This window comes from Hydra viridissima, unplaced genomic scaffold (genome assembly GCF_058129835.1).
Source record: "Hydra viridissima isolate aposymbiotic clone 2 unplaced genomic scaffold, HvirCarnegie_v1 scaffold_13, whole genome shotgun sequence".
Classification (NCBI taxonomy): Eukaryota; Metazoa; Cnidaria; class Hydrozoa; order Anthoathecata; family Hydridae; genus Hydra; species Hydra viridissima.
Window position 1 is genome coordinate 6216828 of NW_028324312.1, and position 9673 is coordinate 6226500.

General features: G+C 28.2%; 1 long non-coding RNA gene across 1 annotated transcript; it reads left to right on the top strand.

The window, feature by feature from the left end:
• Window positions 1-58: 58 nt before the first annotated feature.
• On the top strand, window positions 59-5011 carry LOC149880184 (uncharacterized). The gene is made up of 2 exons (XR_016446111.1): window positions 59-305; window positions 4493-5011. It is a non-coding gene; the product is annotated as an uncharacterized LOC149880184 (long non-coding RNA).
• The last annotated feature ends 4662 nt before the right edge of the window (window positions 5012-9673 follow it).

Genomic DNA, 9673 nt, shown 5'->3' on the forward strand with positions numbered 1-9673 from the left:
CGCGCGAATTGTGAAATACAATAGTGATGAACAGTAATGAATGGTCGGATTTCAAGATTTGCATTACTGAAAATCCTATATTACCCTTCGGTACGTGCTACTGCTGCGGACTGAACTCAACTCGCTTAACCAAGCTAAAAGGAGTTCATTTCATTAAGTTGTTTCTTTGTTAAGAAGATTGTGATAAGGCACATTATTAATTGAATTTTGTTAAAATTATTTCGTCAGTTAACAATCAAATGCTGAATCCCTGGATCAAACACGTGTTTATTGTTAGAAACGTACCAAATAAAGAACTCAATTAGGTGCGAAAAAAAGGTTTATTTTGTGTTTTGCTTTAATTTAGTTGTGGATTTAGTTCTTCGCTTTATAATTTATGCGTTAAAAGGTAACAAACATTTATTTATGCATTAAAAGGTAACAAACGTTAATTTATGCGTTAAAATGTAACAAAAATGATTAAAAAATTTTTGGCAAAAAATATTTTGTTTGTCTTCATTTTATATTGAAACTTTCATTTTCCGTTTTTTTTATTTATTTTCTTTATTATTAGGAACTTTGATTCTTTCAAATTGAAAGGTGATTTGGGCCCATTGATTTTAAAAACAGCTCTCAAATTAAGTCTATTTTCTGTGGCACATAAAACAGGAAGCGTTTATACCTGATGTTTTTTTTTCCGGAGATTTAACTGCATCAAAATATTTATACCAATAAAGACAATTATTTCAACCACAATGCGAGCGGCTTGAATCTATTAAGAAACTTGAATAAGCGTAGAAAGAATTCTAATTCTAAAAAAAAAAAGGAGACGATAGTTATGTTGCGAGTAAAGGTTTTGTAAATTAGTCGGTAAGTTATGAAAGAGCTAGATTAGTGGAAATACGTAACTATCAATTGAAAATTGTTTAATTCGTTGATAAAGTTATATATCATTAGTGGGCATGATCAAAGAAATGGAAAGTAAGGGGAGGCTAAAAAGTAATAAGAAACCTTGAAAACACTGGAACCTAAATGAAAACATGCAACTAAATGAAGAAACTGGAGACAAACTTAATGACAATAGGGAACCTAGACGTAAATATGTCGTTATGGTTACTATAGTAAAATAATACAAAATTTTCTCGATAAATACAAGTTTACAATGAGCATTTAATGTTTTTATCTGCTTTTGCCTTCCTTTTGATTTTATAATGCTAGTAGTTTTCGAAGCCTTTCTTACAAATATCAGTGATCACAAACGGGTAAAGGACAACTTTGTAGATATCCGATTGATTTTATAGCCAATTAAAACTCCTAACTTTGGGAGGATAAGCTCTGGCAAATCATCAATGTTTTAACTTTCTGATTTTACCGCTGTTAATACTAAAAAAATTGAAGAAAACGCGAATGTGAAATGAAAAACAATGGAGTCGACAAGAGGATGAAATGAAAAACGGTCAGAAAAAAAAAACATTTTCTATGAAGTTTAACTTATAATTTTGTTTATGCTTAAAACATTTTTAGATCTTATGTTATAAAATAATAAGATAATATAATAAAGATAAATAATGAAATGAATAATTTGTAAAATATTTGTAAAATTTTATATTTAAACATTTTCTACTTACGTTGCGTCACAATTATTGTGTCATCTATTACCGTTTCATCATTTAATGTGGGAAGAAAGAAGAGAAAGGGGGAGGGTGAACCAAGGTCGTAATTACATTGCGGTATCTTGTTTCAATCAAGTTATTTATTACAAAAAAGTAATTAAAGAAATTGTGTAAAAAGGTCCAGCAGCTCTTAAATATGTTAATTTCACGAAACTATATTTTGATTATTTGAAATCATTGATACAAATATGTTTTTATTTTACATTTATATAAATACATTTAAAAAAAAAAACTAACTAAAAGCCCACAAACGCTTTAAAAGTTAAAGCTGCGTGTTTTTCCAACAATTTTTTTGTATTCTATTGCGTCACTCACTTTTAAGTTGCGTCATTGAACACATGAGTAACGGATGAAACGTTTTAGATTTCAAAATTGCTACGGAAAATACGTTTTATTTGCTTGAAATTTCGTCTAAGAATGTTTTTCAAATTAAGTTTAATAATTCATATTAAATAACTCATATTAAAAGATAAAGCATGCAAAATGATGGAGTAGCAAGCATTTGCGCTGCATTTTTTCAAACGCCAACGAAACGAAGACAACAAAAGGCAGATAATCTAAACTTCTTGAAACAATAAAATAAAAATCACTAGCAACACAGCAACTGGACGGCGCCGAGACACCAGTCGTTATATCGAACAATACGTAGACAACAGCTCATAAATTGCAGTTTGCATAAAAGTCCAGTTACTGTTGATCGAACCAAGTAAAATGAATTTAAAAACAACAACAACAGCAACAATAAAAGCAAGTTTGATATTTAAAGTGATTCAAGCAAACCAGAAAGTAATAAATAAATAAATATGAATAAATGTAAGTATTACTAAATGTATAAATAAATTTATGAATAAATGTGGAGAAATATAACAAAAATGATGTTATTTCAAAAACTTCTTGATGTAGTTGAAGAGTAACCAACAAAGACAAAGTAAGTTAAACATAAAAATTTACAATTAACTTTAAATAGAACCAATTCATAATTTTGTTTCCAATGCCCTAATTATGTACCTAACGTAAACACTCAACGTTAGGCGTCCAATAAAAAAGTTTAGATCATAACATTTAAAGTTTATTTTCCAGGTGCGGAATCCAGGAATTCGTAACTGTGTGGCCAAATTTTATTTTCACGTTTGAAATTTCGATAAAGGTCGATATTTTGATTTTTTTTTTTTTCATAGCCTTTATTGATTGAATAAAATGTCGGTAACGTATAATAAGAACCGTTGTTGCCATGGTAGGAATCTCTACAGTCAAAATCCGTAAATTACCACAGACAAAAAAATTTTTAGGGATATTTCTTAAGCGAAAACACCCTAAACATTGCCGCAATGGCCACCCCTTAGATCCACGCCTGTTTTATATGTATGTACTATTACCCCGCTTATCCTCAATTTATCTACTATTACCCCGCTGGTCCTCAATTTACCAGTTATAATAGTAAACACATATGAAAAGAAATTATTATCTTAAATTTTTCTCAAATTTAATCCAAAAATATTTCTAAAAATTCCAAATTCACTCAAAAATCTAGAAGAATCGACCATGGCTCACAACAAATGGTTGATGATCAAGCAACTTGGTATTATCTTGAAGTTGTGAAAGAAAATCTTAATATCATTGAAGTGCAATAAGACGTGTTACAACCTACATTTTTAACAAACCGTTGACGTTGAGAAGAACTAAATTCTAAACCTCATCATGAAGCCATGTGTTTATTGGGTTTAAAAACATCTTTTTTTTAGATTTATTTTCGTTATTATTAGTAACCATCTTTAATTTTAGCGACAAGTGAGATATCGGTTAAATAGCTCACTATTTAACCGATATCTCACAATTACTGAACAGTCTGTAAAATAAATTAGATTTCTCATTCAATATATACAGCTTCCGATAAATATAGCTATTAATAACCTTGAATAACAAGAGAAAACTAAGTTCTGCTTATTTTACAAATGTTAAAAACAGAAAAATGCGTGTTATCTTTTTATGTCTAACAAAGCGCTTAAGGATATTTATAAGTTTGACAAGTTTGATAACGCTGATCATTTATTTCTGAAAAAAGACTTCAGAAACAAATGGTCAGTCTTGTCGAAATAAACGAAAGAGGTTGCAACAGCTCTACTGAACAATGCAAAGGCGTCGTAATGGTGTTTGACCAAACTTATGGTGAAAAGTGTTCTCATTAAGGAAATTTGGGGCGAGATGTAGATGAAGCTGTATCGATTTTCTTTAATGATCTTAGTAAAAATATGTCGCTGACTATATTGTTAAATTTTGAGTAATAATCCAATTTTTGGATGAGTTCTGAATTTTCAAGCTTTACAGGATGTAAATTATATAGGATTATTTACTGAAATATTTTATAATAATTTTTTAGCTTTTTTTTTTTTGTTACGTCACTACTTCTTTTTTTTTTTGTTACGTCATTGCTTCTTACAGTTAAAACAAAAATGTTTATGCTTTTCGAAAAATCTTCAGCTATAAATTTTCTTTTTTTTTTTTACGTACACTTGATACAATCTTCTTACGCTTGATACATTCTTTTTACATTTGTATCGTACTTTTTACACTTGTTTCATTGATACCATGCTCTCTTTTCTCTTTGTGTAAAAATTAGTTTTTCGATTAAATTTGTATTTAAAAGTGAAAAAATTTATCACTAAACTCTGGTTATTTAAAACTTATTTACATTACTTGTAAACAAGTTTGCACAATAACTATTGGCAGTTTTTTTAACATCCTCATTTTTCATTTATAGCTTTTTAATTTTTTTTTTATCTTAATTTGCTTATTGTAATCGTAAATATTTAGTAAAAGCAATTTTGTTTTATTGTACATAGAAAAATGTCATGCATTCTCACAACGATCAAGATCTTCCAGACCTCGCAATGACTGTTCAAGATTTCCAATTTCAATATAAACTCGAACCGATGTTAACATTTCACAAATAATATTAATAAAATTGATATTAACTAATGCTAAACTAATATTACATAAACTCGAATTTATATTTTTAGATAACTATTACTATTTTAAATAAACGGTTCTAACAACTGTTATTTTCCTTAACATTATTTAAAGTTATTATTTTAAAACAATTGATCGTTTTTTTTATAAACTTTGTTCCAGATCTTTTTAGTTCCTATTCAACTGAGTAATTTTTAGCAGTACTGGAATTAAGATCTATTTAGTACTTAGTCTTATAGTTACGTTTCAAATACTTTTAGTAGACTTTGGAAACATTTAATATGGTTTAAAATTTTTATGTTCTGTATACGATCCGATATCTATGTTACGATATTTTTTATGATGATTAATATGCTATAAAAACGTTTCATACAAACAAGTTTAGACAATGATTCGGATGTACTCGTCTCTTCACTCCTTAAAACCATAAAAACTTGTATTATGTGCTTTTTATGAGTAACTAAAAATAATCCTTCAAAGGAACGGGAAATAAAAGAAAACCTAATCCCTAATAAAAAAATTCCATCAAAGACCAAAGAGAACTCATTGGACGGACTTAATCATACTTAGAATACTTTTAATTCCTCGAAGATCAAAGAAAACTTATCATAATCCCCAAATACCCAAGAAATGTAGAATATACAATAAATACAAATGGTCCCTAAAGTATCAAAGAGCGATCATTGGAATCTTTAAAACATTAGAAAAGTCTAGAGATTAAAGAGGATTCATTAGAATCACTAAATATATAAGAGAAAGGCAAACAATTGTTTAATACTTGTGAGGTTTTCACCTCTTTGTCATGGGAAATATTGCCATACTTCCACTCAAACTGCGCTAATGAATGAAAACGCTACCTTTAAAAATGCCTGAGGAAATATTTCAACAAGATCAGCTTTGCAAACATCACGAAGTTTAAAAACAAAATAAGCAAGTATGTGAAAAAACACCAATCAACATGCAGAAACATTGTTACAAAAAAAAAAACACCAATCAACATGCAGAAACATTGTTACTCAATTCGTATTTGTAAATATCCGTAGACATTTGGCGGTTGTACGCTTTAATATTATCTTTCTTTTTTGAACTTGCAGCTCTCTACAAATCCTTGTAAGTTATTTTCTATACCTTGCATTAAAGTGTAATATCAAATGTCGCTCAAAGTAAACAAGAAAAGAGAAGTCAAAAAAATAAGAGTACGAATTTATGAAAGAAATTTCGTCAAGAAGCGTGAACGAAGTAAATAATTAAAGCAAATGAAAATGTTAAAACAAATAAATATTGTGTTTGTACATTTGCACGCGGAGATCCTGTAAATCCTCTGAGTGATGAAGAGTAGGCATTAAAGCAAACTACATCAAGCTTTAAAACAATGAAATGTATCTCAACTTTTTAAGCTAATTAGGTGTCATTAAACTACAAACTTAATTAGGTGTCGTTAAATCCATTCTAAATAATTTCTATTTAAGGCATTTTAAAATCCTCTCCATCAAATGAAAAACTAGTAATTACTTAAAATATAATATTTATGGTATTTTTTTGTTGTTGTTAAACATCTCGTCAGGTTAGAACTATTTTGTTCTACCTCCCGTTTTAAACGTTGAAAGAAAGTTTTTGAACTTTTCTGTAAGTAAAAATTACTTAAAATTTTGCTATTACTTTTTTAAGAAAGAATAACCTATTCTACAAATAATTTATATCTAAAGAAACTATTTAGAAAAAAAAATTTTAAAAATAAAATGTATTTTAAAAGTAATCATTACTTAGTAAAATCAACAATTCATTTTCTCCCAACATTTAAAATTAGAGATAAAATAATTCTAACCTGACGATTTGGCATTTAGCGTCATTGCTTTGTCTATATGACTTTTTGCCTCAATGACTGAGATATAGTAGCAGCATATTTATTGAATTGTGACCTTTTTTTTTTGTTTACTTTTTTTTTTTTATTATTACTATTATTATATTTTCATTACTAATATCTAATTTTTATAAAGACTATAACAGTGTGAAAAAGATGCTAAAACACATTCACTATAGTCAACGCCAACTTGCGGATTTTAAAATGATATTATTCTTAATAGAATAATACTTTGCGAAGGCTTACACTAACCATTACCGGTGTTGTGCTAATTATATCGTCTAATAGACGAAGACAAGACTGACCTGCGAGAGAGGTACTAAACACTAAAAAGTATCACCACTTGTTGATTGCCAACAACTTCTATATCAACCATTAACGAACTTAAGAGGGTGAGGAGGGGGGAAGGTTAACTGATTTGCTATAAAGCCTATTTAAGGTATCAAAAATATTTTCTTTGAGGTCCCTCATCAAAAATTCAGCTTTAAGTACAAAAGATTTTTTCAATTTATGAATAAGTATGCTACCTTTCACTTGAGCATCAAGTGAAAAGTAACAATTTATTGATAGATTGAAAAAAATTATAAATTAAATACAGGTCTGTAGCTATAAATGGAGGGAAGGAAGGGAGAAAGAACTAGATGGGTGATTTTCCCTCTTTTCGTAAAAGAAAATTTTGAGTTTTTGATCATTTGACTATTGTCACTATTTAAAATTCTATGTAACAAAATATTCTAAGAAATAATTTTCTTTAGTTTTTTTTATATTTTTCATGAACAAAATTTTTATTAAGAAAATAACTTTCTTAATAAATAAAAATAATAAAAATAATTTTTATTAAGAAAATAACATTTTTTTAATAAAAATTTTGTTTATAAAAAATAAAATTTTGTTTATAAAAAATAAAAATTTTGTTTATGAAAAGAACTTAACAACTTTTCCCATTATTTTCCATTAATTACCGCTTTTTTCAAGTAATTTGCTTGTGATGTTTGTGAGACGCCTTTAAACATTGCCATTCTTCCATTTAAAATGGTAGCGAATTGCTTCTCCCTGTTTTTTTACTGAAAAAACCCAAGTCAATGTTCTTATCTTTGTAGAAAGGACCTACATATCGAAATGTATTCTTTGTAGAAAGCACCTACATATTAAAATGTAATCTTTGTAGAAAGGACCTACATATCGAAATGTATTCTTTGTAGAAAGCACCTACATATTAAAATGTAATCTTTGTCGAAAGGACCTACATATCGAAATGTAATGTATAACTTCACTGTAACTATTACCCCATAATCTTCCACCAAGGTTGTGTAATGATTCCTAAATAACTAAATATTTCCTTCAAATGTTGGCTTCAGAGATTTTGACCAAAACAATCGTTAACAAGATGTTCTAAAATGCAAAATCTTCTTCGTGGCTTTAATTGGACTGGAGACTGGAGACAAGTTTACTTTGCCCAACTTTTCAATATTTTTTTCTGCGACCACTTATGATACATTCCTAACTAAATTTGCGATGCTGTAATTATTTTCAACTTTTTAAAATATTTTTGGTTTAGCTATTATTTCTATTTCTTTGAAGATATGATTTGTTGCGCCTTCCATCAGACGGAAGTTTGAAGGAAAACTTATGGCTAACAACTGGATCACTATCATGCAAATAGAAGAACTTCATCTATACAATTAAAATATTCTTTATCTTTAACTTTTTTTGATCCATCTAAATTAAACTTTTTACTGTTAAATCTTAGCGACCCAAGTGTAAATGATACTTTCATAGATGTTTTCTTGACATTGGATGATTTAATGTCTTCATACTTTCTTCTTTTTAATATCGCCATATTTTCTTCTTTCGTTGTATCATTACAACTAATGGGGGAAATTTTGTAGGTTATCGCTTTGTCAATAAAGTGCTTTTACAAGAATCACTAATCGGCTTAGAATAGTTAGGATTGTTAGTGTTACATTTAAAATTTATCCAAGTATTAACCCAGAGTATACTAATACTAGGTTTGTTGTTATTTTTTTTTTTAGCGCTGCAAAACAAATTGTTTTTGTTTTTCTCATGTTTGTTTTTAAACGAATTGATTGTATCTAACAAATAAATAAATGCAAGTACAAATATAATGCACCTAATTGTACTTTAAATACCAATTTACAATAATAAACTTATTACACTTCAACTTAAAAAAAGTAAAATGAAAATACGCATTCACATGATTAGTTTCAAAAGTTTTCACCAAAGGATGAGCTGCGGTGTGTAAACACAAAAATATCTTTGAAGGTTGTTAAAAAATAATAATACTAGATTAGATTCATATTTCACTTTTGATGGTTTCGTATTTATAAATAAGGATTATTATGAGGTCCCACATTTTAACAAATTTATTATTGCAGGATTTTTTCGAAAATTTTGCGATTTTTCAGTTGCTGAATGATGTATTTGTAACAATTCTAAAAAGGTATGGTGCAATGGTATGCCATTTCATCCATCTTAAACCTGGTTCAACATGGATATGTTCAGTCTCAAAATTCCTATTAATCACTGAAACGTCATCAAGTTCAAATTTTACAAAAATGGGTTTTAATTTCTAATTCAAGCAAAATCAGCCCTAGTTAATGATCTTTTAATAGTAAAATACTGCGAATTAACATTTGATAAAATATTATGCATAACCAACCGCGCATGCGTCTCCAAGGGCTATACGCGACCGAACTGCTCGAGCAGTAACTCAAAAAGAGAAGGCTGGCTTCAAAAGGTACAACTGTTTGCTATTTTATTACTAAAGCTGCTTTTATTGTTAAAGCTGAACCAAACAAAAACAAGATGAGTTATCTAATTTTGATAATTTATTTTGAGATTGAAAAAGGATCTTTGTTATTTTAGGGTCCAAAAATAAAACACGGCAACAAAAAAGATTACAAAAAAAATTCTAAAAATTTAAAATTTCTGACAACCACAAACAAAATTGTTAACGTCACCCAACATCAAAGGTTTACAATCAAAAAAGAAGCAATAACAGCACGTGATTCTGTCGTTAACACAATATTTGAATAGAGTTTACAGTACAAAGAAATAACATGGTTTACGTATACAAAAGAATATTCTTTAAACATTATTTACAAGTTTATAAAATGATTTTTTTTAAATTCGTTTTTAACTTAATATTCCCTACATATATATATATATATAT